Below are 7,621 nucleotides of genomic sequence, written 5' to 3' on the forward strand. Positions count from 1 at the left end.
CTCAACTGTAACTCTTCTCCTTCCTGTTAGGAACAACACACAGTAAAGTCTCTCATATGTCTGTAAACTACACATACACACCTTTAATTTGATATAAAACAAAAGACAATAGCTTCAGATTTGACTGATATACAAAGATATTTGTACATGCAGTTTACCAAATGATTTACAGGCCTTTTGCAATGACCTCAACAAGGCCGATTTGACCCCTGTTCCCTCGAGCTGTGAGTAACATACAACAATGAGCTTGGGTTCATGTGAAACTGCAAAACACAAGCTTTACAATGATGTATCACACAGTCTGATTGGACTTTGTTTTGATTAAAAATTAAGAAATTTGTACATGCAACTTTACCATTGTGATTCACAGGCCTTGTGGCCTAAAACAGGCTCAACTGTAACTCTTCTCCTTCCTGTTAGGAACAACACACAGTAAAGTCTCTCATATGTCTGTAAACTACACATACACACCTTTAATTTGATATAAAACAAAAGACAATAGCTTCAGATTTGACTGATATACAAAGATATTTGTACATGCAGTTTACCAAATGATTTACAGGCCTTTTGCAATGACCTCAACAAGGCCGATTTGACCCCTGTTCCCTCGAGCTGTGAGTAACATACAACAATGAGCTTGGGTTCATGTGAAACTGCAAAACACAAGCTTTACAATGATGTATCACACAGTCTGATTGGACTTTGTTTTGATTAAAAATTAAGAAATTTGTACATGCAACTTTACCATTGTGATTCACAGGCCTTGTGGCCTAAAACAGGCTCAACTGTAACTCTTCTCCTTCCTGTTAGGAACAACACACAGTAAAGTCTCTCATATATCTGTAAACTACACATACACACCTTTAATTTGATATAAAACAAAAGACAATAGCTTCAGATTTGACTGATATACAAAGATATTTGTACATGTGTCACAAGGTGACGATCTCTTGGGCGGAACCAAAAGTCGGGAAACTTTGGTTCCGCCCGGATGTTTCCGCCCAGACCGAAGAACGGAAACACCGGACATCCGGCAGATTCGCGGAGGCTGTAATCAGCCGATTGGGCACAGCTGTGCCTAGTTGAAGAGATCGCTGGGCAATTGGATGACTGAAGTACAGAGAGGAGTATATAAAGCACAGTTAGATCACAGTTCGGAGTTCGGGCACGAGAGGGGGATTGACACGGGGAGAGCTCCTCTGCTTAGGGCAGGAGAGGTAACTACGCACCTTTTGAAGAGCCCGCAGGCTCTGTTGATCCGGGCTGCGCTTGAAGCGCGCGGAAAGAAGACAGGAGCTGCCTGGGGTGAAAGAAAGGCGATACTCTTTGTTGTGGACCTGCTGGAGTGAACAGGAAAGCCCTATGGGTAAGAAGGAACTTTGTTCTAACCAATACTGAAGGAGTAAAGCAGGAAGAGATATTGACCGTCTGGTACAACGTAAATAAAGGCTATCCGCCGTGAGTATACCCTTTCTGTGTGGAGTAACTGGCAAAAATTAACTTGTGTAGCCATTGGAAACCTCCAGGAAAAGGAGGGCGGCCCTACCCCTACAAGAGTGTGGTGGGCGAGCCGTTAGAAGTATACATTCAAACAGCCGCCGCAACGAGACTTATTGTGGTCGTATTTCCCATCGCCTTATCGTAGCCCAAGCGCAGTGGAGGACACCGGGCGCTTCCCTTGTTGTGGTGCACTTATAGTGTGGTGAGTGAGACTGTGTAATAAATCTTTTCACGTTGGAGTGGTGCTGTGTATTTGCTGTGGGTTGCTGTGTGTCTTGTAGACGAAGCCCCGCATCATCCATTTTCTTCCACTGGGCAGAGGACGGGGAGGCCAACGACCTCAGAAACTACTGTTACTATTTGTAGTGTGCTGTTTGGAGTACGAAGGGACGCAGACTAAGAGCTGTCCGTGACCGTGAGTAAACCATTGGAAACATTCGTGGTGTGAACTTACCTGTGTCTGTTTTGTCGCAGAGTCAGAGGCGAAAGGGTCCGCCGCCCCGTGGTCTCTACGAAAAGGGCGCCCCCGTCTAGGAATCGATCGGCCTATGGGCATTGGAGATAGGGCAGCGCTCGACCCGGTGAGGTGGTGTGTGACCTTCGCCCCTCTGCTGACCTACGGAGGAGAACGATACCTACCCAGAAAGCTGTAAACAGCAGAGCCGGTGAGAAATACTCGAAGCCTCAGTAACAGTGTCTTTGTGTTCTAGCGGCCACCTGTGGAGAGAGAGCAGAACGAGAGTGAATCATTGAAGAGCAAACTGTGAACGTGATACCTACCCAGAAAGCTGTAAGCAGCAGAGCCGGTGAGAATTACTCGAAGTCTCAGCAACAGTGCCTTTGTGTTCTAGCGGCCACCTGTGGAGAGAGAGCAGAACGAGAGTGAATAATAGAAGAACAAACTGTGAACGTGATACCTACCCAGAAAGCTGTAAACAGCAGAGCCGGTGAGAAATACTCGAAGTCTCAGTAACAGTGTCTTTGTGTCCTAGCGGCCACCTGTGGAGAGAGAGCAGAACGAGAGTGAATAATCGAAGAACAAACTGTGAACGTGATACCTACCCAGAAAGCTGTAAACATCAGAGGAGGCGAGAAATACTCGGAGTCTCAGTAACAGTGTCTTTGTGTCCTAGTGGCCTCCTGTGGAGAGAACGGAAAACGAGAAGGAACATGAGGAGAATGGACTGTGTGAAGATACAGTGGTGGTGGAGGAGGGCCTAGAGTGGCCATTGTTTTAAGTCCCCGTTTCCCCTTCCCTATTTAATATTTTTAAGTAATTTAATAAAGGATATTTTAATTTTATGCTTACCTTGTGTGTCTGGTCATTGGGGTGGCTTTGGGAATCTCCTCGAGGTGGAGAAAGGGGCGTGACCTTATTTACATCTGGGTCCACCCCTACCTGTGACAGATTTGGCGTAGTCGGCAGTCCACCTCGGGTTGAGACCAAGGTCCCCCAATGGCCTACCACGTTTTTTTAAAGAAAAGCTCCCATCAACACCCTATCAGTCCCTAAACAACGCGTTCTCGGGACGAGAACGGATTGGCGGGGGAGGATGTCACAAGGTGACGATCTCTTGGGCGGAACCAAAAGTCGGGAAACTTTGGTTCCGCCCGGATGTTTCCGCCCAGACCGAAGAACGGAAACACCGGACATCCGGCAGATTCGCGGAGGCTGTAATCAGCCGATTGGGCACAGCTGTGCCTAGTTGAAGAGATCGCTGGGCAATTGGATGACTGAAGTACAGAGAGGAGTATATAAAGCACAGTTAGATCACAGTTCGGAGTTCGGGCACGAGAGGGGGATTGACACGGGGAGAGCTCCTCTGCTTAGGGCAGGAGAGGTAACTACGCACCTTTTGAAGAGCCCGCAGGCTCTGTTGATCCGGGCTGCGCTTGAAGCGCGCGGAAAGAAGACAGGAGCTGCCTGGGGTGAAAGAAAGGCGATACTCTTTGTTGTGGACCTGCTGGAGTGAACAGGAAAGCCCTATGGGTAAGAAGGAACTTTGTTCTAACCAATACTGAAGGAGTAAAGCAGGAAGAGATATTGACCGTCTGGTACAACGTAAATAAAGGCTATCCGCCGTGAGTATACCCTTTCTGTGTGGAGTAACTGGCAAAAATTAACTTGTGTAGCCATTGGAAACCTCCAGGAAAAGGAGGGCGGCCCTACCCCTACAAGAGTGTGGTGGGCGAGCCGTTAGAAGTATACATTCAAACAGCCGCCGCAACGAGACTTATTGTGGTCGTATTTCCCATCGCCTTATCGTAGCCCAAGCGCAGTGGAGGACACCGGGCGCTTCCCTTGTTGTGGTGCACTTATAGTGTGGTGAGTGAGACTGTGTAATAAATCTTTTCACGTTGGAGTGGTGCTGTGTATTTGCTGTGGGTTGCTGTGTGTCTTGTAGACGAAGCCCCGCATCATCCATTTTCTTCCACTGGGCAGAGGACGGGGAGGCCAACGACCTCAGAAACTACTGTTACTATTTGTAGTGTGCTGTTTGGAGTACGAAGGGACGCAGACTAAGAGCTGTCCGTGACCGTGAGTAAACCATTGGAAACATTCGTGGTGTGAACTTACCTGTGTCTGTTTTGTCGCAGAGTCAGAGGCGAAAGGGTCCGCCGCCCCGTGGTCTCTACGAAAAGGGCGCCCCCGTCTAGGAATCGATCGGCCTATGGGCATTGGAGATAGGGCAGCGCTCGACCCGGTGAGGTGGTGTGTGACCTTCGCCCCTCTGCTGACCTACGGAGGAGAACGATACCTACCCAGAAAGCTGTAAACAGCAGAGCCGGTGAGAAATACTCGAAGCCTCAGTAACAGTGTCTTTGTGTTCTAGCGGCCACCTGTGGAGAGAGAGCAGAACGAGAGTGAATCATTGAAGAGCAAACTGTGAACGTGATACCTACCCAGAAAGCTGTAAGCAGCAGAGCCGGTGAGAATTACTCGAAGTCTCAGCAACAGTGCCTTTGTGTTCTAGCGGCCACCTGTGGAGAGAGAGCAGAACGAGAGTGAATAATAGAAGAACAAACTGTGAACGTGATACCTACCCAGAAAGCTGTAAACAGCAGAGCCGGTGAGAAATACTCGAAGTCTCAGTAACAGTGTCTTTGTGTCCTAGCGGCCACCTGTGGAGAGAGAGCAGAACGAGAGTGAATAATCGAAGAACAAACTGTGAACGTGATACCTACCCAGAAAGCTGTAAACATCAGAGGAGGCGAGAAATACTCGGAGTCTCAGTAACAGTGTCTTTGTGTCCTAGTGGCCTCCTGTGGAGAGAACGGAAAACGAGAAGGAACATGAGGAGAATGGACTGTGTGAAGATACAGTGGTGGTGGAGGAGGGCCTAGAGTGGCCATTGTTTTAAGTCCCCGTTTCCCCTTCCCTATTTAATATTTTTAAGTAATTTAATAAAGGATATTTTAATTTTATGCTTACCTTGTGTGTCTGGTCATTGGGGTGGCTTTGGGAATCTCCTCGAGGTGGAGAAAGGGGCGTGACCTTATTTACATCTGGGTCCACCCCTACCTGTGACACATGCAGTTTACCAAATGATTTACAGGCCTTTTGCAATGACCTCAACAAGGCCGATTTGACCCCTGTTCCCTCGAGCTGTGAGTAACATACAACAATGAGCTTGGGTTCATGTGAAACTGCAAAACACAAGCTTTACAATGATGTATCACACAGTCTGATTGGACTTTGTTTTGATTAAAAATTAAGAAATTTGTACATGCAACTTTACCATTGTGATTCACAGGCCTTGTGGCCTAAAACAGGCTCAACTGTAACTCTTCTCCTTCCTGTTAGGAACAACACACAGTAAAGTCACTCATATGTCTGTAAACTACACATACACACCTTTAATTTGATATAAAACAAAAGACAATAGCTTCAGATTTGACTGATATACAAAGATATTTGTACATGCAGTTTACCAAATGATTTACAGGCCTTTTGCAATGACCTCAACAAGGCCGATTTGACCCCTGTTCCCTCGAGCTGTGAGTAACATACAACAATGAGCTTGGGTTCATGTGAAACTGCAAAACACAAGCTTTACAATGATGTATCACACAGTCTGATTGGACTTTGTTTTGATTAAAAATTAAGAAATTTGTACATGCAATTTTACCATTGTGATTCACAGGCCTTGTGGCCTAAAACAGGCTCAACTGTAACTCTTCTCCTTCCTGTTAGGAACAACACACAGTAAAGTCTCTCATATGTCTGTAAACTACACATACACACCTTTAATTTGATATAAAACAAAAGACAATAGCTTCAGATTTGACTGATATACAAAGATATTTGTACATGCAGTTTACCAAATGATTTACAGGCCTTTTGCAATGACCTCAACAAGGCCGATTTGACCCCTGTTCCCTCGAGCTGTGAGTAACATACAACAATGAGCTTGGGTTCGTGTGAAACCGCAAAACACAAGCTTTACAATGATGTATCACACAGTCTGATTGGACTTTGTTTTGATTAAAAATTAAGAAATGTGTACATGCAACTTTACCATTGTGATTCACAGGCCTTGTGGCCTAAAACAGGCTCAACTTTAACTCTTCTCCTTCCTGTTAGGAACAACACACAGTAAAGTCTCTCATATGTCTGTAAACTACACATACACACCTTTAATTTGATATAAAACAAAAGACAATAGCTTCAGATTTGACTGATATACAAAGATATTTGTACATGCAGTTTACCAAATGATTTACAGGCCTTTTGCAATGACCTCAACAAGGCCGATTTGACCCCTGTTCCCTCGAGCTGTGAGTAACATACAACAATGAGCTTGGGTTCGTGTGAAACCGCAAAACACAAGCTTTACAATGATGTATCACACAGTCTGATTGGACTTTGTTTTGATTAAAAATTAAGAAATTTGTACATGCAACTTTACCATTGTGATTCACAGGCCTTGTGGCCTAAAACAGGCTCAACTGTAACTCTTCTCCTTCCTGTTAGGAACAACACACAGTAAAGTCACTCATATGTCTGTAAACTACACATACACACCTTTAATTTGATATAAAACAAAAGACAATAGCTTCAGATTTGACTGATATACAAAGATATTTGTACATGCAGTTTACCAAATGATTTACAGGCCTTTTGCAATGACCTCAACAAGGCCGATTTGACCCCTGTTCCCTCGAGCTGTGAGTAACATACAACAATGAGCTTGGGTTCGTGTGAAACCGCAAAACACAAGCTTTACAATGATGTATCACACAGTCTGATTGGACTTTGTTTTGATTAAAAATTAAGAAATTTGTACATGCAACTTTACCATTGTGATTCACAGGCCTTGTGGCCTAAAACAGGCTCAACTGTAACTCTTCTCCTTCCTGTTAGGAACAACACACAGTAAAGTCACTCATATGTCTGTAAACTACACAAACACAGCTTTAATTTGATATAAAACAAAAGACAATAGCTTCAGATTTGACTGATATACAAAGATATTTGTACATGCAGTTTACCAAATGATTTACAGGCCTTTTGCAATGACCTCAACAAGGCCGATTTGACCCCTGTTCCCTCGAGCTGTGAGTAACATACAACAATGAGCTTGGGTTCGTGTGAAACCGCAAAACACAAGCTTTACAATGATGTATCACACAGTCTGATTGGACTTTGTTTTGATTAAAAATTAAGAAATTTGTACATGCAACTTTACCATTGTGATTCACAGGCCTTGTGGCCTAAAACAGGCTCAACTGTAACTCTTCTCCTTCCTGTTAGGAACAACACACAGTAAAGTCTCTCATATGTCTGTAAACTACACATACACACCTTTAATTTGATATAAAACAAAAGACAATAGCTTCAGATTTGACTGATATACAAAGATATTTGTACATGCAGTTTACCAAATGATTTACAGGCCTTTTGCAATGACCTCAACAAGGCCGATTTGACCCCTGTTCCCTCGAGCTGTGAGTAACATACAACAATGAGCTTGTGTTCATGTGAAACTGCAAAACACAAGCTTTACAATGATGTATCACACAATCTGATTGGACTTTGTTTTAATTAAAAATTAAGAAATTTGTACATGCAACTTTACCATTGTGATTCACAGGCCTTGTGGCCTAAAACAGGCTCAAC

The 7,621-nt window shown here is 44.4% G+C and overlaps 2 long non-coding RNA genes across 2 annotated transcripts; both read left to right on the forward strand.

Annotated features, from left to right (window-relative positions):
- The first annotated feature begins 1,308 nt into the window (after nucleotides 1–1,308).
- Nucleotides 1,309–2,802, forward strand: LOC135719206 (uncharacterized). The gene is made up of 2 exons (XR_012335216.1): nucleotides 1,309–2,165; nucleotides 2,352–2,802. It is a non-coding gene; the product is annotated as an uncharacterized lncRNA (long non-coding RNA).
- Nucleotides 2,803–3,432: 630 nt separating this feature from the next.
- Nucleotides 3,433–4,926, forward strand: LOC135719213 (uncharacterized). Its single transcript, XR_012335233.1, has 2 exons — nucleotides 3,433–4,289; nucleotides 4,476–4,926. It is a non-coding gene; the product is annotated as an uncharacterized lncRNA (long non-coding RNA).
- Nucleotides 4,927–7,621: the final 2,695 nt, after the last annotated feature.

Source organism: Paramisgurnus dabryanus, chromosome 16 (genome assembly GCF_030506205.2).
Source record: "Paramisgurnus dabryanus chromosome 16, PD_genome_1.1, whole genome shotgun sequence".
NCBI classification, from domain to species: Eukaryota; Metazoa; Chordata; class Actinopteri; order Cypriniformes; family Cobitidae; genus Paramisgurnus; species Paramisgurnus dabryanus.